Source organism: Callithrix jacchus, chromosome 1 (assembly GCF_049354715.1).
Source record: "Callithrix jacchus isolate 240 chromosome 1, calJac240_pri, whole genome shotgun sequence".
NCBI classification, from domain to species: Eukaryota; Metazoa; Chordata; class Mammalia; order Primates; family Cebidae; genus Callithrix; species Callithrix jacchus.
The window spans coordinates 97,917,956-97,940,156 of NC_133502.1; the positions used below are offsets into that span (position 1 = coordinate 97,917,956).

General features: G+C 38.7%; 1 long non-coding RNA gene across 1 annotated transcript; it reads right to left on the reverse strand.

Annotated features, from left to right (window-relative positions):
• Positions 1-10,335: 10,335 nt before the first annotated feature.
• On the reverse strand, positions 10,336-18,683 carry LOC103792429 (uncharacterized). The gene is made up of 3 exons (XR_013533184.1): positions 17,676-18,683; positions 15,928-16,012; positions 10,336-15,130 (listed from the first exon to the last, which is right to left on the reverse strand). It is a non-coding gene; the product is annotated as an uncharacterized LOC103792429 (long non-coding RNA).
• Between the last annotated feature and the right edge of the window lie 3,518 nt (positions 18,684-22,201).

The following is a 22,201-nucleotide window of genomic DNA, read 5'->3' on the forward strand; positions in this document are numbered from 1 at the left end:
GAGGCTTCTACATAAAATAAAATGATCAAAGTGAATCTCAATCATTTTAGGAAGTTTATTTGCCATTGGTTAAGGACACACTCAGGAAAGATCATATATCCACAGGAAAAACTGTGGCCCATGTTTTTTCTGAAGAGGATCTGGGGACCTCAATATTTAAAGGGAAAAACTCAGATATTGGGGAAAGAGGGAGAAATTTAAAAAGAATGTGGGTAGAAAAGAGGCAAGCCATTGTATCCTTTTAAGTCTTTGATCAGCCTTTCCCTGAATACACAATTTACATGTATGAGGTGGGTAGAGGAATAGTCACTTATGCCTTCCTCTAGCTCAGTGAATCTGTATTTTTACATAATATAAACATAGGACAGGCCGGGCGCAGTGGCTCACGCCTGTAATCCCAGCACTTTGGGAGGCCGAGGTGGGTGGATCACGAGGTCAAGGGATCGAGACCATCCTGGTCAACATGGTGAAACCCCGTCTCTACTAAAAATATAAAAAATTAGCTGGGCACGGTGGTGCGTGCCTGTAATCCCAGCTACTCAGGAGGCTGAGGAGAATTGCCTGAACCCAGGAGGCAGAGGTTGCGGTGAGCTGAGATGGCGCCATTGCACTCCAGCCTGGGTAACGAGAGCGAAACTCCGTCTCAAAAAAAAAAAAAAATAGGACAAAGGAAGCAATCAGATATGCATTTGTCTCAGATGAGCAGAGGGATGACTTTGAGTTCCGTCCTGTACCTGTGAAGATAAGCTATCAACTTACATTGCCAGGGTGAAATTCAACAGAACTGTTTTGCAGTAAAGAGCCCACGAGATTTTGGGCAAATTATGAGAAAGGTATGTACCTTTAAAAAAAGATTTCATAGCTATTTTATTTAGGAACAAAATGGAAGGCAGGTTTGTGCAACCCAGTTACTAGCTTGACTTTTCCCTTTGGCTTAGTGTGTTTAGGGTCCCAAGATTTGTTTCCCTTTCACAGACTTAATACTGGCCACAGTTTGTTCTCTGGCCAGTAATGTCTAAGAGTCAAAGTTTCTTTATAGCCTAATGATGCATGCTATCCAATATTATGAACAATTGTCAGTCAGATAAGTAAAAAAAGTTACCTCATTTTAAAACCTTTTTCTTCAAGCCTAACACACACATAGAAAAGTGCACAAATCACAAGTGTGTAGTAAATGAATTTGCAAAGTGAACACATATGGGACTGGCACACATATATTTAAAAACACAGTACCCAGAAGACCCTGCATGACCCATTCAGTCATATTCCTCTTCCAAGTGTCAACAAAAGGAATCAAACTAATATGTTTGAAGAGATTTATTTTGTGCTGAATATGAGTGACCATGGCCCATGACACAGACCTCAGGAGGTCCTGAGAGCATATGCCCAAGGTGGTCATACCACAGCCTAGTTTTTTTGTGTTTTGTTTTGTTTTGTTTTTGATGTGTTTTCTTTCTATCACCAGGCAGAAAAGCAATGGCGTGTTCTCAGCTCACCGCAACCTCTGCCTCCCAGGTTCAAGTGACTCTCCTGCCTCAGCCTCCTGAGTAGCTGGAACTACAGGCATGCACCACCATGCCCAGCTAATTTTTGTATTTTTAGTAGAGATGGGTTTCACCATGTTGGCCAGGATGGTCTTAATCTCTGGACCTCACGATCTACTCGCATCAGCCTCCCAAAGTGGCCACAGCCTAGTTTTATACATTTTAGGGAGACATGAGACATCAATCAAACACATGTAAGATTTACATTGATTTGACCTGGAACAGTGGGACAACTTGAAGCATGTGCTTCCAGGTCATGGGTGAAAGAGTTATTATCAATAGAGAGGAATATCTAGGTTACAGTAAGGGGTTCTGAAGGCCAAGGTTTTATCACTCAGATGAAGCCTCCAAGTAGCAAGCTTCAGAGACAACAGATTGTAAATGCTGCTTGGCTTTTTCTGAATTCCAAAAGGGAGGAGGGCATATGAGGCATGTCCAGCCCCTGCTTCCATTATGGCTGTATTAGTCCATTTTCACACTGCCGATAAAGACATACTTGAAACTGGGCAATTTACAAAAGAAAGAGGTTTATTGGACTTACAGTTTCACATGGCTGAGGAGGCCTTACAATCGTGATGGAAGGTAAAGAAGTAACATCTGATGTGGATAGCAGCAGGCAAAAAAAGTTTGTGCAGGGAAACTTCTCTTTTGAAAGCCATTAGATCTCGTGAGACTTATTCACTATCATGACAACAGCACAGGAAAGACGTGCCCCTATGATTAAACTACCTCCTACGGGGTCCTTCCCTCAACACAAAGGAATTCAAGATGAGATTTGGGGGGGACACAGCCAAACCATTATCAATGGCCTGAACAGAACAAGTTTTTCAGGTTAACTTTGGAGTGCCCTTGGCCAAGAAGGATCCATTCAGATGGTTGGGCAGCATTAGAATTTTATTTTTGCTTTACAAAAGTAACCTCTCTCCTATCGATTAATTTGACTATTCTTGAACTTCATATAAATGAAACCACATTGTATGTGCTCTTGTGAGTCTGTCATCTTATGCTGAAAAACAGCTTTTTGAGATTCAACTACATTGTTGGAAATAGTCCTTAAAGACAAACCTACCATTCAGCTTTCCAGCTGCTAAGCTCAGAATCTACAGATGGAGAATCTAATGCTGCACATCAGTGTTAGGTTCTGAGAGTCCTTTGAAATGCCTATTTCATTTGTGCTGAAGCTTCTGATAACTGCTTCCTTTTTACATGTGAATGCCATTTCCCTGGTTAAGAACTTGTCAGTCTGAAACACTTTCTTGGAATCTGACACAGGAGACCCAGAGCAGGAAAAGGGCTAACTGGCTTTCGGAGTTTACATGGAGTTGGAGGCACATCCAGAAATAGAATTTAAGCCTTACAAGCCTGAAAACTCTACTGATGGACTGAGCAATTGCTGCTTTTAAGACCTCCCCTCTAACTACTACTCATAAATAAGCAGTTGAAGACTGCCCTAAAATGTGCTTAAGAAAACAGATTCTTCATTCTAAAGAACCCCAGACTCTAGCATTCGAAAGTGACTACATCCTCTCATTTTCAGTGGTTGCTTTTTATCTTAATATCCCATTTCATTCCTTGTGATTTGTCACTTCCTAACATTTCTACAGATTTCTGGGGAACATCATTTCTTCTGACAAATCCACAGGGCATTCTAATCCCAAACATTGTTTAGTTTCTCTCTTATTGGCTAGCTTCATATTGGAAACCACTCTTATTTCCATCTCACTTTGTGAGATGGAAAAGTATACCAGCCACCAAATTCTATTTCTGGATGTGCCTCCAACTCCATGTAAATTACAAAAGCCAGTTAGCCCTTTTCCTGCTTCTGGTCTCCTGTGTCAGATTCCAGGAAAGTGTTTCAGACTGACAAGTTCTTAAGCAGGGAAATAGCATTCACATGCAAAATGGAAGTACCAGTGAGTGAGATGAAATGTCATTTCATACCTTTACGTGCTATTTTTATTTCATTTTCGTAAATTATTTGTTGTATCCTGTGCCTACTTTTCTATTGCTTCACTATCTTTTAAAAAAGATTTCAAGTTTTAGTACCTATTTCCATTTATTTACATTTTTGTGGTCCTTTTTTTCTACTCTTTCCAGTGTCTCTTTTTACATTAAGGAGATTAGGTCTTCATCCATGATGAGCTAAATTTTGCATATTTTTCTAAATTTTCATTTGTGTTTTAACTTTACTTTTAGTGTTATTTGGAATAATAAACTTTTGAAATTTTATGTCCTCACTTTATCAATATTTTCCTTGAGAGTTTCTGGATTAGAGTAATAATTAGAAGAGCCATTCCCAAAATAAGTTTATAAAACACAGTGCAATGTGTTCATATACTTTTTATGAGTTAGCTTATTGCATTTCAGTTTTGATGCATTTGGAATTCATTCTGGGTTATCATATGAGATATGACCCCAATTAATGTTTTCCCCATGTACATTGTTCCCATTCATTCTGTTTATTAAGCGGGCCATTTTTTTCCCACACTGATTTGGGTGAAACTTTGTTATGTATTAAAGTCTCCTATATTAGAATGTATTTCTAGATTTTCAAAATTCTATTCCATTGGTCTATTCATGCATCAGTAATACTCTGTTTTAATTATAAAATTTCAGTACAAATTTTAGTATCTGAAGGACACTATCATTACTTTTATTTTTAGAATTTTCCTATTTGTACTAATTTTGGCATATGAACTTCAGGATTGACCTGTGTAATTTGAAAACGCAACAAACAAAAATCACAACCATTACAGGGTGTTCTTGTCTTATTCCTGACTTCAATAGGAAAGCTTCTAATGCTATCCCCTTAAAAAATGATGTAAAAAGGGTGAATAAATAATTTTAGAATCATTTTTCAAAAACATTCATTGATTTTTTTTTTTATAAATGAAGTTAAATTTTGTTAAATGCTTTTAGTTGTTGTAGGAAACTTTGTGGGGTATGTGTGTGTGTATGTATGCTTTCCCTCAGATCAATAAATGTCATGAATTTAATTAATTGACCTCTTCTTATTGAAACATTCTTAAAATCTTGAAATAAATCCCATGTGGACATACAATATTCTTTGACTTCTGTCTGCTAATATTTTCTTTTAGATTATTATTTAAATTCATTGATTTTGCTTATCTATTTTGATATCAGAATTATGCTTGCTTCATAACGCAAATTTTAAACTTTTACTTATTTTTCTGCTTTCTAGAATGTTTTAAATAAATTATCTGCCTTTTATAGACTTGGCTGATTTCCCGTGGTACCATCTGGACATAGAACTTTTTTCATATTTATCATAGTCTATGAAAGTTACTCTGTTGAGATTTTCTGTCTCTTCTGAGGTCAATTTTGCTAAACATATTTTTCTAGAGCTAGTCCATTTACCCAAGTTTTAACATATGGCATAAAGTTGAACAAAGTTGTATCTTGTTGTATCTTAGGATTCTTCTTTTATATCCTAGTTTATATGGCTAATATTCTCTTCTCCTCTTTTAGCTGGCATTTTCTTTTTGATCTATTGAGTTGTTTCTGTAATTATTTTTTTTTTATTGCTTTCTCAGCCGTGTGATGTTTCTGTAATTTACAGGAGAAAAAGAATTTTGGTTTTATAATCTCACTGTTAATTTTTAGTTTTATTGCACTATGATCAGAGATACTATCTGTACTATTTGACATTTTAGAATATGTCAATGTTTTCTTTATTTTCTCCATTTTTAAGGTCAATTTTTAAGACTGGACTGTGGGCACCAGAAAACAAGCTTTATCTCCATTTTTGGAGTACATAATTTTAAAAATAATAAATTATATTATGTAGTTCCTTGTTTGCTTGTTTTTGTCCTTGATCATCATCGATTGGGAAAGGTGAATTAAAGTTCAAACTATATGTACATTTCATTGCCTCTTTATGTCTTTTGAAATCTTTTAAATTAATAAATGCTGAATCTATGTTGTTTGGATGGCGTATGTTCATAATCATAATTGCATCATTGCAAAATGCTCATTTTAGCATAATGAAGTGCCCTTTTTTCTTAATTTTGTGACATAAATTCCACCTTTGCCAATATTAATATTATGATAACTTTTTTGGTATATATATCTGGTTTACATTTCCTGTCCATTTGCTTATGTTTGGATTTTTTTTAATGTTGAAATAGTTACAGATTCATAGAAAGATACACAGAAATGTACAAGTGAATCAATGAACGTTTCACACAGCCTTCTCCAATGATAACATCTCACATTAACTGTAGTATAATATAAAACCAGGAACAATCCACAGAGCTTACTCAGATTTTGTCAATTATATATGCATTAATTACTGTGAGCATGCATATAAGTTTACCTCATTTTACCATGTGTATAGTTTTATGTATGGACCATCACAATCAAGATAAAAATTACACAAGCACCATAAAGCTTCTTTGTACTACTTTTTATTCCCCCCATCTTCACCCTATCTTTAACCTCTCATAACTAACTAATATGTTCTCCACTTCTATAATTTTGTTTTGAGAATGTTATGATTAAAATAATACAGTATGAAATTTAAGATCAGCTATCTTCACTCACTTGAGGTTTATACAACTTTGATAAACCTGAGGTTTATACAAGTTGTTGAATGTAAAAGGAGTTTGTTCCTTTTATTGCTAACTTGTATTTCATGATGTGAATGTGCCATTTTGTTTAACCATTCACAAACTGAAGAACATCTGGGCAGTTTCCAGATTTCAGCTGTTATGAATAAGTTGCTACTATGGTTTAAATGTGCCCTTCAAAGTTCATGTGTTGATAACTTCATTCCCAATGCAATGGTATGAGAGTGGGAGCTTTAAGAGGTGATTATCACGAGTGTGAGTATCTTATCCTGAGAGTGAATTTCTTTTAAAAACAAGTTCAGTCCCATCTTGCACTTTCTCTCTCTCTCTTTTCATGCATATGAGTGAACACAAGAGACTGGTCTCTTGCCTTTTCACCTTCCACCTTGGAATGATGCTCAAAGAAGTCCCTCCTAGATGCCAGATCCTCAGTGTTAGATTTCCCAGCCTCCAGAACCAAGAGAAAGAAACTTCTGTTCATTATAAATTACCCAGCCTGTGAGATTCTGTTACAGCAGCACAAGATAAACCGAGACAGAAAATTGGCATAGATAAGTGGGGCTATTGCTATAATAAATACCTGAAAATGTGAATGTGGTTTTGGAATCGAGTAATGGGTAGAAGCTGGAAGAATTTTGAGGAGCAGGCTATACAATTTCTAGATTGCCATAAATGGAGCATTAAGGGTGATTCTGGTGAGGACTCAGGAGAACAGCAGATATAAGGAGAGCCCATAGCTTCTTAGGTATTACTGGTTCATTCTTGTTCATGACCAGAATGTTGGTAGGCAAATGGACAGTAAAGGCCATTTGGATGAATTCTTCAATGAAAATGAGGGACAAGATATTGGAAACTGGAACAAAACCATCCATGTTAAAAAGTAGAAAAGAATTGGCTCAATTGTGTCCATGCTTGAGGGCTGTTTGGAAGGCAGAACTTAAGTGCAACAACTAGAATATCTGCTGAAAGAAATTTCTAAACAAAATATTGAAGGAGCTGCATGACTTAACTGCTTACAATAAAATGAGAAAGGAGAGCAATAACTTAAAGATGGAATTGGTAATGAAAAGGGAAACAATGTAAAGTTTGCAGCCTAGCCATACAAAAAACAATAAAGAGTGTGGCCAAGAGACTCTTTGATAATGGAATTAGTAAAAATAGAATGAAGACAAGGTAATTTTCTACCTTAGTAATATGTCCAAAGGAATATATACTTTATATGCTAGTAAAAAATGTTAAACCACTTCGAGTAAAATACAGAAACTTTGCTCTCTCCAAATTTTTTTGTTGTGACAAAATACAGATAACATAAAATTTACCAGTATTATCACTTAGTGCATTCACAATATTGTGCAACAATTACCACAACCCAGTTTTAGCACACTTTCATCACCCCCAAAGGAAACTTTGTAGCCATTAAGCAGTCACTCTTCACTCTTCCGCTTCCTAGTCCCTGGAAGTCACTAATCTACTTTCTGTCTCTACGGATTTGCCTATGCTAGATGTCTCTATAAATGGAATAATATAATTTTATGTCTATTATAGTACAATGTTTTCAAGGTTTATTCATGAGTGAGCTGTCTCAGCACTGTCTTCTTTTTTATGGCTGAATCATATTCTATTCAACTGCTTTGTGAAAGAGAAGCTTTAATTGTTGAGTCATTGTATGTTGTGTCCATTTAGGGATGGGACTATGATGAAGTGAATGAGTCAAGTGAGGCACAAACTTATTTCCAGCCCTAAATGTAAAGGGTACCAAAAAACTCAGTAACCGTGATAAATAATACCTTAATTCAACTTAAAATATTAATGCAAAAGACACATGCTGAACAAAATAATCACTATTTTAAATAAAGACAGGGTAAATATACTGATGTTTCATTTAGATTTTGGCTCTAGTCTGGCTTGGCACATCACTTTTACTGGGGCTGCTTTTACTGAAAATATTGGAATTTTGTTCATCATGCATGTTTACATCAATTTTGATTTTTAACAAATATGATCTTAGGAACAGTATTTATCTGGATTGCTGAGTTTTTTGGTGCCACCTTAAATTTGGCATGAGGGGAGACTGTCTCATTTGTCTTGTCTTAATCCTGGTCCCTTGTCTATTTGTTCCTGCAAACTAGCTTGCCTTATATATGTTAGTAAAGCAAAATAGGATGCCAGAAGGAAGAAACAAAGAACGAGATAGAATGATTTCTGAAATGAAATTAAACTGAATTAAAAATTTAGTGAAAGTCCTGAAAAATAAAGCCCAATCCTCAAGAAAATATAACCAAAGACAATGATATCAAAATATGAAAAAAAATTTTTTTTAATTAGGGAAATACATTAGAAAATCTAACGTCAGACTATTAGAAATTCCAGAAGAACAAAATCAAAAACCCAATGAAGCAGAAGTATTTATTAAATAAATCACATAAAAAAATTTGTAAGACCTCAAAGATACATTCCCCTCCTAGAAAGGCCCAACAAATATCATGTTAATAAATAATATAAGATTCAAACTTAGTGATATCATTGTGAAACTTCAGAACACCAAGGATAAAAATATAGCAAGTCAAAAACAAATTACATACAAAGGAATGAGTATCAGAAAGTCATCAGGTTATTGAAAGGACACGTTAGGAACAGCCAGAGCATCACTTGTTGACCCTCCAAGATACTCTGCCCCATGCTGGCTACGTGCTGTGCCTCATTGTGAATGAGTGAGTTATGTCTGAAAATAAAAATACAATAAAGTTAAATGACACCTGTGGATAAGGTTACAGGGTAAGTCTGAACCAGGTAGCCTAAAATTGCAATTGAGAGTCTGAAATAATCAGATCAGGTAGGCGGTAAGTCGTATCCTTAGAATGCTGTGTGAACAGGACTCTCCCTTTTTCCATGTAGCTTCTTTCACAATTATAGAAGGTATAGTCTCTAGAGGAGCTGGGACCTGGTTTACGTATTCACTAAAGTATATGTAGCAATGATTACATGGCATCAATTAGTCCTTTGTAATAACTTATTAAATGAATATATGAACGAACATTTTATCTTTAAGGCTCATCCCTCATTATCCTATGAGGCAGGCAGATATCATGTAAACAAACTGTTCCTAGGTAAACTGGAAGTCAGGAGAATCCTGGCATGGCATGAATCAGGACTGGCAAAGATCACAGAGGGATCCAATCTTTTCAAGTGCATATTGAGAATTTGGATGTTTCTCTTTGGCCCAATTCATGGTACATATTTGGTTTTAATTAATAACAAATACTTTAATAAAGCATTTGGGAGCACAGAACAATTTAATAACCCCCCAAAATGCTTGCTCTCAGGTCTCATTTCTAGCCCAAGTCCCTTTATTAGTTTTAGACTTACTTGAATGTCTTCCAACAGCTTAAAATAGCTCTTTGCAGGAAAAGTCAACACATCTATCTTCAGGGTTTGAAGAAAATATATTTTTGGCATTTCTATAGTTTCTGTCTCATTTTGGTGAGTTTCTGGAATATATTTTTAACTGCTTATTTCTAATTCCTGTAATGAACTGAATCTCTCCTTTCATATGTATGTGCCCAATACAGCCTTATGAACCATGGAAGGTCTCAACTAAATGCTTTTTAATTAACATTGCCATTTCCATTCCTGGTTTCATTTGGAGTAAGAAGTGTCCTCTAGTCTTTAGCAGATGCCTTGAGGTACTTGACAGCACACTGTTGTGAAAAATGTTAACAGACACACCAAGTGAAGACTCCTTCCTTTCACCTAAAGAGATATCCCAATTTTTAAACTACTCCCAGATCTATCCCTTCCCTGTCCCCAGGAAGAGGGAGCACAGCAAAACTGTGTTGTGTTGTTGCTTTAAGTCTTATTAATCTAATTTTTCATTATTTTTTAAGGTTTTCCTCTGGTAAATGTAGCAAATAAGCGCATGTGATTCACTTCAGCGACTGAGGCAGTTTTGCATTAGAAACAGGCCAAGAGAAGTTTTTTAGTGGACTGTTCTGGCAAAATTAATGGTAAAGTGGGAAAAAACTATTTCCATATTATTAAAAAGAAAGTGGTATATTTTATGTAGACTAGAACCATCATTCTCATGCAAAATATGTTCCTCTCTCCTGCTCTGTTTCTGCATTCTGTGAAGAAAAGGTGGAAGAGAGCAGAGACCAATCACATCCTTAAAGTTCTCTTAGCCTAGGAAGACTTTTGGGCAATACTTTTTTTTGCTTTTATTATTATTTTTAATTGATACATAATAATCATGCATTTTTATGGGGTACAGTATGGTATTTTGATACATGTATACAATGTGTAATGATCAAAAAGGGTAATTTGCATATTCATATCTCAAACATTTCTCATTTCTCTGTGTTGTGAACATGCACAAGCTGTTCTTCTAGCTATCTGAAAATATACAATAAATTGTTGTTAATTATAGTCACCCTACAGTGCTATAGAACACTAGAACTCTGAAACAGAATAGAGAACCCAGAAATAATCCACGTATTTATAGCCAACTGATTTTAAACAAAGACGCCAAGAACATTCATTGGGGAAAGAAAAGTCTTTGCAATAAATGGTGCCGGAAAAACTGGATATTCATATGCAGAAGAATGAAAGTAGATTGCTATCTCTCACCATGCACAAAAATCAATTCAAAATGGATTAAAAACTTAAATGTAAGACTCAAAACTATGAAAACTATCAGAAGAAAACACTGGAGAAATGCTTCAAGACATTGGTCTGGGCAACGATGTTATGGAGAAGACCTCAAAAACACAGACAACTTGGGCCACGCGTGGTGGCTCACGCCTGTAATCCCAGCACTTTGGGAGGCCAAGGCAGGTGGATCATGAAATCAAGAGATTGTGACCACCCTGTCCAAAATGGTGAAACCCTGTCTCTACTAAAAATACAAAAAAATTAGCTGGGCGTCGTGGCACACGCCTGTAGTCTCAGCTACTCAGGAGGCTGAGGCAGGAGAATTGCTTGAACCCAGGAGGTGTAGGTTGCAGTGAGCTGAGGTCACGCCACTGCACTCCAGCCTGGCACTTGGTGAGGGAGTGAGATTCTGTCTCAAAAAAACCAAACAAACAAAAAATAAACAAACAAAAACACAGACAACTTAAGCAAAAATAGACAAATGGGGTTATAAAAAACTAAAAAGCTCTGCACAGCAAAGGAAACAATCAACAGAGTGAAGACACAACCAGCAGAATGTGATAAAATATTTGCAAACTGTTCATCTGACAAGGAATTCATGTCCAGAATATACACGGAACTCAAATAAAACAAATAATAATCCAAAAAAAAAAATGTGGGCAAAGAATCTGAAAAGCATCTCTCAAAAGAAGACACAGAAATGGGCAGCATGTATGTGAAAAAAATGCTCAACATTATTAATCATCAGGCCGATGCAAATCAAAACCACATTGCAACGTCAACTCACCTCAGTTAGAATGGCTGTTACAAAAGGACAAAACATAGCAAGTACAAGAGAGGATGTAGAGTAAGGGGAACTCTTAGGTACTGTTAGCTGGAGTGTAAACTAGTACAGCCATTATGGAAAACAGTATGAAGGTTCCTCAAAGAACTAAAAATAGAACTACTATGTGTTCCAACAATCTCACGCTTGGGTATATACCTAAAAGAAAGGAATTCGATATATTAGGGAGATAGCTGCACTTCTGAGTTTATTTGCAGCACTATTCACAACGTAAGTGTCCAACAACAGATGAATGGATAAAGAAAATGTGGCACATATACACACACACATATATGCACACACCATGGAATACATACACCGTGGAATACTATTCAGCCATTAAAAAGAAGGCTGTTAGGTTCTAGCCAGAGCAATCAAACAAGAAAAAGAAATAAAGGGTATTCAGTTAGGAAAAGAGGAAATCAAATTGTCTCTATTTGCAGATGACATGATTGTATATTTAGAACACCCCATCATCTTAGCCCAAAATCTCCTTAAGATGATAAGTAACTTCAGCAAAGTCTCAGGATACAAAATCAATGTGCAAAAATCACAAGCATTCCTACCAATAACAGACTAACAGAGAGCCAAATCATGAGCAAACTCCCATTCACAATTGCTACAAAAAGAATAAAGTACCTAGGAATACAACTAACAAAGGACATGAAGGACCTCTTCAAGGAGAACTACAAACCACTCCTCATAGAAATAAGTGAGGACACAAACAGGTGGAAAAACATTCCATGCTCATGGTTAGAAAGAATCAATATCGTGAAAATGGCCATACTGCCCAAAGTAATTTATAGATTCAATGCTATCCCCATCAAACTACCATTGACTTTCTTCCCAGAACTGGAAAAAAACACCTTAAACTTCATATGGAACCAAAAAAAAAAAAAGCCCACAGAACCAAGACAATCCTAAGCAAAAAGAACAAAGCTGGAGGCATCACGCCACCTGACTTCAAACTGTGCTACAAGATTACTGTAATCAAAACGGCATGATACTGGTACCAAAACAGAGATACAAACCAATGGAACAGAACAGAGACCTCGGAAGTAATGCCACAACTATAACCATCTGATCTTTGACAAATATAACAAAAAAAAAAACAATGGGGAAAGGATTCCCTGCTTAATAAATGGTGTTGGGAAAACTGGCTAGCCATGTGCAGAAAGCAGAAACTGGACTCCTTCCTTACATGTTATACAAAAGTTAACTCAAGATGGATTAAAGATTTAAACACAAAACCTAATACCATAAAAACCCTAGGAGAAAACCTAGGCAATACCATGCAAAACATGGGCATAGGCAAGGGCTTCATGATGAAAACACAAAAAGCAATGGCAACAAAAGCCAAAATAGACAAATGGGATCTAATTAAACATAAGAGCTCTGCACAGCAAAAGAAACAATCATTAAAGTGAACCGGCAAGCAACAGAATGGGGAAAAGTTTTTGTAAGCTACCACCCATCTGATAAAGGGCTAATATCCAGAATCACAAAGAACTAAAAGACATATACAAAAAAAAAAAAACCAAAAAAACCAAAAACCCATCAAAAAGTGGGTGAAAGATATGAACAGACACTTTTCAAAAGAAGACATTTATGTGGCCAAGAAACATATGAAAAAATGCTCTTTGGGAGGCTGAGGCGGGTGGATCATGAGGTCAAGAGATTGAGACCATCCTGGTTAACAAGGTGAAACCCCGTCTCTACTCAAAATACAAAAATTAACTGGGCATGGTGGTGTGGGCCTGTAATCCCAGCTACTCGGGAGGCTGAGGCAGGAGAATTGCCTGAACCCAGGAGGTGGAGTTTGCGGTGAGCCAAGATCACGCCATTGCACTCCAGCCTGGGTAACAAGAGCGAAACTCGGTCTCAAAAAAAGAAAAAATGCTCATCATCACTAGTCATTAGTGAAATACAAATCAAAACCACATTGAGACACCATCTCACACCAGTTAGGATGATGATCATTAAAAAATCTGGAGACAACAGATCCTAGAGAGGATGTGGAGAAACAGAAATGCTTTTATACTGTTGGTGGGAATGTAAATGAGTTCAACCATTGTGGAAGACAGTGTGGTGATTCCTCAAGGATCTAGACCTAGAAATTCCATTTGACCCAGCAATCCCATTACTGGGTATATATCCAAAGGATTATAAATTGATCTATTATAAAGACACATGCACACGTATATTCATTGCGGCACTGTTTACAACAGAAAAGACTTGGAACCAACCCAAATGCCCATCAAAGATAGACTGAATAAAGAAAATGTTGCACATATACACCATGGAATACTATGCAGCCATAAAAAACGATGAGTTTGTTTCCTTTGTAGGGACATGGATGAATCTGGAAGCCATCATTCTCAGCAAATTGACACAAGAACAGAAAATCAAACACTGAATGTTCTCACTCATAGGCAGGTGTTGAACAGTGAGAACACATGGACACAGGGAGGGGAACATCACACACTGGGGTCTGTTGGGGGCTAGGGGAGGGATAGCAGTGGGTGGGGAGATTGGGGAGGGATAACATTAGGAGAAATACTGAATGTAGGCGATGGGCGGTTGGAGGCAGCAAACCACCATGGCATGTGTACCTATGTAACAGTCCTGCAAGATCTGGACATGTACTCTAGAACTTGAAGTAAAATTTTAAAAATTAAATTCAAAAAAGAAGGCTGTCATTTGTAGCAACATGGGTAAGTTTGGAAGACACTATGTTAAGTGAAATAGGCCAGGTGCACAAAGGCAAATACTCAGAATGTCACCTAAATGTGGAAGCTAAAAAAGTTGATCTCAGAGAAGCAGAGTTCAGGGTAGTGATTATGAGAGGCCAGGAAGGGTGGAGGTGGGAGAAAGGATAGCTGGAAGTTGGCTAACAACCAGTGCTACTTTATATGAGATCTGTGGATCAGCTGTCAGTCCTCACAGTGGTGGTTACTGTTAATGAGACAAAGAACTTGCAAGGGAATGTAAATCTATTATTACATCACTAAATACACATTTTGACTCAGCTGAAATTTGCAACAAAACTTTCTTGATGAAGGAAGCAGCGTGTTGATTCACATTCTGGTGCAAGCTTCTTACCCCAGTTGAACTGACAGTTTGGATAACACTAGTGTAGTCCATAGTAGAAGGAAAGCTGCTGAACTGACTCCAGAAGAAGCCACTGGCTAGTTTCAGTTGCCAGCAATAGCAACACACTTAGCGGTCAAGAAGCGTTGATGTCGGGCATACCACCATGGGACCCCTAGGGAACCCAAGAGGAGGTTTAAGCCTCAGAAACTAGATCCAGAGGCCAGGTCAAGATCCAAAGGACCCTGGCAAAGGCGGCAGCTGAAATGTGTGGACTTACATGATGTTGGGTTTTCTTCTAATTTGGTCTTGAGGTCTCTCTTTTGAGAATGGCCATAATCCAAGATAGCCACTCTCTAGGAGAGCCCTGGCTGGGACAGAAGTCAGGTTCAGATGTGTTGGTCACATGAGAAAGAGGAGGCAGCACAGCGAAACACCTGGAGAAACAGAAGCAGGTTTTTTTTTTTTTTTTTAATTACAGATTACAGAGAGAAGAGGGCTGCACATCTTGCAGGGCCAAGGGCAGGGAAGAGTCGGGGGCAGGATGTACACTCTCAACCAGCAGGTGGGGAGTGAGAGAGAGAGTGAGGGACCTAAGAGTGAGCACCTTTACTGGGGTCCCGGGCATGACTCAAGCAGACTTCCCATGGGGAGTCCTAAGGAGTTCTCCTTGGTGGAAGATTAGAGGCGGCAGGCTCAGCTCCTGTGGAGACGTGCTGTGACTAAGAGGGGGTTACTATGGCGTATCTATGCAGTCCATGGGAAACGTGGGGGTCAGCAGGGTGTCAGGTATGTTGTATCTAGCTGTCCCATACAAGGGTGGTCACCAGGAGATGGTTACATAAAGCAGGTATCTGGCTACCTTGAGGAGCTGGGAGGAAGTGGAGAATTGGAATCTGTGTCAAGGGTGACTGAGCCCTGCTTCTGGTATGAGAAAGTCCAACTTAAAAAGAATCCTGAGGCCACATGAAATTATAAGAATTCACTATGCATACTTAATATAATTCAATTTAACATGATTTTGAAGCATTTCACTTCTTCACTGTTTCTTTACTTTTTCTGACAATTTCTGCTCTCCCCTGACTCTGGAAATTATAGTGCCCAGCACTTATTAAATAAATCTAAAGGCAATATTTGAGGTCACCTTTTTTCTTAATGACTTGCATCAGAAGGTAAAGGGAATTTGGGGTTATTAAACCTTTGCACAGGGATTTTGAAAAATACAAAGACTTACATGATGTATTGGCAGAACCTTTTCATTTCCATTGGCAGTGATTTCAGATAACATTTGATGGAGGCATAGAGCACAGTGCCAGTCACTACAGATAAGAGAGTGATGAAAAAGAAACAGTTTAAAACGGACCAAATTAATTACCTGAAGGACAAATCTACCTTGCAGATGTGCTTTATCTGGCCTGCATGTTGCCTTTACACACATGTGCGTGCACACAAACGCACATCTTTCCACACACATATACACGTGTGGGTTTATGTAAACATACTGTGTGTGTGTGTGTCTAGTGAAAAGGAAGTAAAAACTTGGGACCCCAGTTCACTCTGCTTAAGCTGAAAGCTGAGTCATGCAAGAAGCTGCCTTTCCTTTTGTTCCTAAGCAGACAGCTCACAGATCAAAGGTTAAATATCTGCACAGGTAGTAACGTATGTTCATTTACCTAATGTAAGGTGTGGATTTACTGACTATCAGAGAAATATATCATTGACTATTCCCCAACCTGTTGCTTTTCCCTTGGAACATGTGGACTCAGTAATGTGACCACAACCTCCCTCTTTCTCCTTCAGCCTGCTTTTCCCCTTTAAATGTTGAAGCCCTCAAATTATCTTTGGAGAAAGGCACAGACCTGTCTCTTGGGCGTGCATCCTTAACCTTGGAAAAATATACTTCTAAATTGATTGAGAATGGTCTCAGTCATTTTTTGGCCATATATTTTTGAATCTGTCCATATTGTATTGAATTAACCTGTATGGCTTCGTCGCCTGTGGCTACAGTAACAAACTAACAAACTTGGTGTCCTGAAACAACGTACATTTATTTTCTCACAATTCTGGAGGCCTAACGTCTGAAATCAGTTCCACTGGGCTGAAATCCAGATGTCTCCACGGCTGCACTCCCTCCAGAGATTATAGGGGAGAATCCGTTCCCTGAGTCTTCCAGCTTCAGATGGCTCTGACACTTCTCGACTTAAGATCACATCTCTCCAATCTCTGCCTCTGTGGCCCACATCCTCCTCCTCTCCTGCATAAGATCTCCCTCTCTTCCCTGTTATGAAGACACTCATCACTGCATTCTGGGCTGATCCAGGTAAGCAGGATAACTCCCCATTTCAAGAAGATTAATTTAAACCCATCTGCAAAGACTTTTTTTTTTAATATAAGGCATATGCTCAGGTCCCAGAGATATCTTTGGGGACCACTGTTTACCCTATCACACCATCTGAAATTATTATTTGACTGTTTTTAATCTATAAAGATAACTTTCATATGGTAAAAGCTAACACTTGCCAGCAAATTACTCAAATGTTATGTGAAATATGAGTTTCTGACTTTTCTTGAAAAGTGAGATGATCTGGACACACCGGGTTCCAGCCCTGAGCAGGAACATAGCTGGATGTTGGCAGCGTCTGCTTCTGTTCACGGCTCACCCGTGACTTCCACTCTGTTGTCCTGTCCATGTGCAGGACTTATTTGTCCTCTGAATGGGTATCAGTTTGCAACCTTTGACTTTGAAGCCAGGCAAAGTTGCAGCATTCACACAGGCATTTATAAAACAAAGCATTAAGAACACCCTCAAGGGAAAGATATGTTTGACTGGTTATCCTGGGTTAATCGGGCAGAGATTGGCAGGGGAGGGACGGTGGGGGTGGCAGCGGAGGGTAGAGGTCAGGGCCTTCTAAGTAGGTGAGCAAAGCCTGGAGGTTGGAATGTGTTAGTTACTAAGCCACCTCAGGGTACAGGAATCTTGACCTCGTTAAGCCTGGACCAGAATCAACCGAAACATCAGCCGGCCCATTCTCCGTGATTCTGGAAGGCACCGGACGTTTGTTCCAACAGAAACTTGCGGATACAAATGATAATGCAAGAAGTAGTAATTCTCATTGAGGCTGAAAAAGAAACACACACTTTTGATTACTATTATTGCTGTTTGAGGAGGTTTCATATCATAATCTTGTCAAACTCTATTATTTTTTGAAATTATAAATTATGCCTTATTGAAAAACTGTGGAGGACTAAATATATTTCATTACAAAGAGGTAATATACTTTTCAGAAAATGTATTGTCAATCACTAACAAGTGAGTTTAGCTAAGGTCAGGTTGACATTTTGTAGGTTTTTCATTGACTCAAAGGGAAGAAATGGTAGCAAAGATGTGTGGTTTGTTCTCCCAGGTGAACTGGCGTCTTTGAGAAGAGCAGAAACTGTGTAACTCCCTCCTTTCTTCCTCTCCTTTCTCCTTGCTATGCTTTTTCTGTTCTTATGCCTGAAACAAATCTAGCCCATCAATTAGGGGAAGGGGAAAATGAGGGAGGAAAAAGGCTTGATGTTTTTAATTAAACTATAATTATTTGGGTTTAAATAGTCAAAGCTCTGAGGAGACAAGGTAAAACACCTCCTCAACTCAGAATGTTAGGCAAGAGAACTCAACAGCAAAGGGTCATGGCTATGATTTAATTAACTGTTTTCTCTTGAGAATTATAGTGTGGGTGTTAAGCGTCAAGTTTACAGGTTCTTCTCTGGGAAATACTAAGAGATCAAAGAGTTTGCCAAAGCCTTGAGCATGAAACACATGATTTTGCCTTTCCTTTCTCCTCCATCACACTTTCAGTTACTATCTTTTAATTTTTTATTCATTAAGTCAACAGATACCTCGTGATTATCTATGCCTGCCTGGCACCGGATATGGTGGTAGAGTTACTGCAGTGAAAATAATTAGAATGGTGGTTCCCAGGGGTTGGGGGAGGAGCAATGGGGAGATTTTATTTCTTCCCATGAAAGAGTTTTAGTTTTAAAAGTTGAAAAAGAGCTCTGGAGATGGATGGTGATGACTACACAACAGTATACATGCATTTAACACCACGAAACCCTGCACGTAAAAACAGTTAAGATGGTACATTTTATGCTATGTCCATTTTACCATTATACAAATAATTGAGAAAACATTTAAAAATATTCCTGAATCATGGAGATTATATTCTAGTAGGAAGATTAGTCAATGAACAATACATCAAATAAGTAAGGGAATAATGTTGTACATCAGAAGATAGATGCCATGGAAGAGAGTGATAGGAGTTATGGTGCTGGGGGCTGAGTTGCAGTTTTAAATGGGGTGACTAGATGGACCTCACTCAGAAAGTGATATCTGTGTGAAGGCTTGGAGAAGAAGAGCAAGTGAGTCATGTGGATGTCTTTGGTAAGAAGGAAGAGTGTGTCCTGCAGAGGACAAAGCTAGGACAAAGTCCCTGGGGTGGGAGCACCCTGGTGTATTCCAGGAGCAGCCAGGAGGCCAGTGTGGCTGGAAGGACAGAGAAAGTATAATAAAAAATAAGGTGAGAGCGGGGGCCTTACAGGCTGTGAGGGAATTTTGATTGTGACTCTAACGAGATGGGATAATCTGGGGGATTTTGAGTGGAGAAGTGTTATGACCTGATTTGTGCTTAACAGGCTCACTCTAGTTGCTATGTAGGGATTGGGTGATGGTGGCTCCAGAGTGGTTAACAGGAAGATCAGACAGGCTACTGCAAGAGCCTTGTAAGAGAGGGCAGTGGCCACCTTAGTGGTAGGAGGGGAGGCAGATGTAGTTTTGAAGCTAGAGTCAAAAGAATATCCCCACAAAGATCTTATACTAATTAGAACCAGGAGGCTTGATATTACATTGTATCCCAACTTAATATAATAAAACTTCAGGGAAAGGACCGTGGCACAGAACAACAATAAAATGCTACACCATCCTGCAAATATAATAAAATGAGCAAAACATGTTTAAAAATGAGAAAATCCAATGATAGCACTGAAACTATGCATAGCTCCTATGCAGTGACCTCATCACTCACAGGATCTCTACCACAATGCTCTAAGTGACACTATTTCTCAGCCTTCCCCAGCTAAATAAAGGAAATAGAGCCACATGCATTAGTAAACGTTACTGAAAATTCCCCGGGAAAACAGGAAAGAATATTTATATCTCATGCACAAATTCTAAGAGAAATTTTTTAATTTTATTTTTGCCCATTGATTACAAGATTCTTCAGCCCAATTATCTGACCTCCCCTGATCCTCACCAGGGTCCCTTTACTCTTCAAAAGAGTTAAGGTCTGGCTCTTAGCTTAGAATCCCCTCAAAAAACTCCCCCCCCCAAAAAAAAACCACATAAAAGCTAGTTGGTTGTCCCCTTGGTCCTTAACTGCAGCAACAATCAACTGCCACTGTTATTCAAATATGACTCCAAGTTCTAATTCCCTATTCCAAGCAGTTTATTAAAGCATTAACCCACCAAATGCAGGTCTTTTCTCAGATTGGAGATACTGCTGCTAAAAATGTGTAACATTTTCTATATATTGTTATAAAAGGAAGCTTGCAACTTTATATCATAATTATAGATCACCCAACACATTGGAAAGTTTCCTCCAGAAATAGAAATAGAAGAGTTCATAAAATGACACAGAGCTAGTGGTTTCCTGGAGCCAGTTCATACTGGCTCATGACAGCCCTTTGTGTACAGCTCTTCCCAACTTCACATTCGGTGATATCATGTTGGAGCTTGACATCAACCATGATGGCAGTGTTTACACTACACGAATCATAGCACTGCAAATCAAGACTTTTTTTTTCCCTGAGAATTGATTTACCAACACGCCGCTGGATCCAGTTCTTGCTAGAAGAGATGGTGGCAAAAATTGTAAAAACCTCACTTTTACTCCCCAACTTGGAATGAAGCAGATTGAGAAGTCTGAGGAAAAAGTCTAGCTAAAAATAGAATAGAAATCAAATATGAAAAGCTGTGTGTTGAGTCCATCTAAATATAGAATGAAAATTAAATAACTTGAGACTTCTGGTTCTTCCAAGATGCAGTAGCCCATTTCTCCCAGGTCTTTGGACATAATACAGCAAAGATACAAAATTTCTCAAAGGTAAAAATAAGGCATCTTCCCATAGCTCTTGCGATTTGAGGAACAATATGAAGGTGAGTTTTCTTGGTTTCCTTGATGTCTCCCATGTTTTTCTGATAGGATACTGCAGAGGCCTCCAATCCAACACCATCAGCAGACATAGGTGCATATTCCCCTGGCCAAAAAATGGGAGAAGTCGTGACCTATTTACAAAAAAACTTTTTGATAGTACCTGCCCTTTTCCAGTAAAATACAAATGGAATAACTGCACCTCCCTTTTTGGGGTTTCGATGCATTGTGCAGAAACTTTATGTTGCAAAAACCTCACTTTCCACCAAAGCAGGGTGGCATGTTCTGATTCCCCTACCAGGTAATATGTTCAGGGTTGAGCATGGAGATAATCTTCCCTTCTCCCGCCTGGGAGAAGGAGGTCATGGCAACATTACTATTGTGTGAACAGCTTATCTTATACCTCCTGCCTGCTGGAAGCAGGCCTGGCTACACATCCCTAGTCAGGTAATTGTTAATGGAATCCAGCGGGGAGCTGAGGCTTCACCTCCACCTGGCTGCAAAGGGATATGATAGGAAGCTCACTAGGCAAAGGTAGTAACTATTTGGTTTTACCATCTTCCCTCCAGTGTCAGCAAGGCCCAGTGAAGAGCCTTTAAACCAACTTGGCTAAACAAGGCTAAACAAAGTGGTGCAAAGCAGGGCTGGTCAGCACACCTGTTCTCCCCTCCACCCTGCCCATATGAGTATGGGCCAATGGGGAGCTGATTCTTTACCCAATGCAGCATCAAGACAAGAGAACGTGATGTGATGCAGCACTCTCTACCCCCAATCCATCACCATGGCCAGTGGGGAGTAAAAACTCCACTTCTACCTAAAATCTATGTGGCTGAGTGAGCTTAGAGAAGGCAGGGCTAGTTGGCACTCTGTTTGCCCTCTCCCTGTGGTGCTAGTGGGGAGCTGAGATTCTGGACTTGCCTTTCAGCAGCAAAGCAGTATGAGTAAGTTCTCTGCTTCCCCACTTCCTGGTGGCAGTGAAGCCCACCAGGGAGTTGATCTGATACCCCTGCTCAAAGGTAATGTGGTATGTGAGGCAGTGCCCCACTTTCCCTAGGAAGGTATTGGGGGTGCTGAACTCCCACACAACACATCTTCAGTGAGGTAGTGTGAGTCAGTGCCCTACTTTTGCAAGGGGGAGGTCAGCATTGCCCTGTGGGAAGCTGAACACACTTACCCACCCAGACCTCCTACTACACTACAACATGGGCACTACCTGCTATTAAAAAAAAAGATTAAATAGGACCCAGTGTCTCTAAATATAATATCTAAAATGTCCAATATATAATTATTTTAAAAAGTCACTAGTCATGCTAAGAA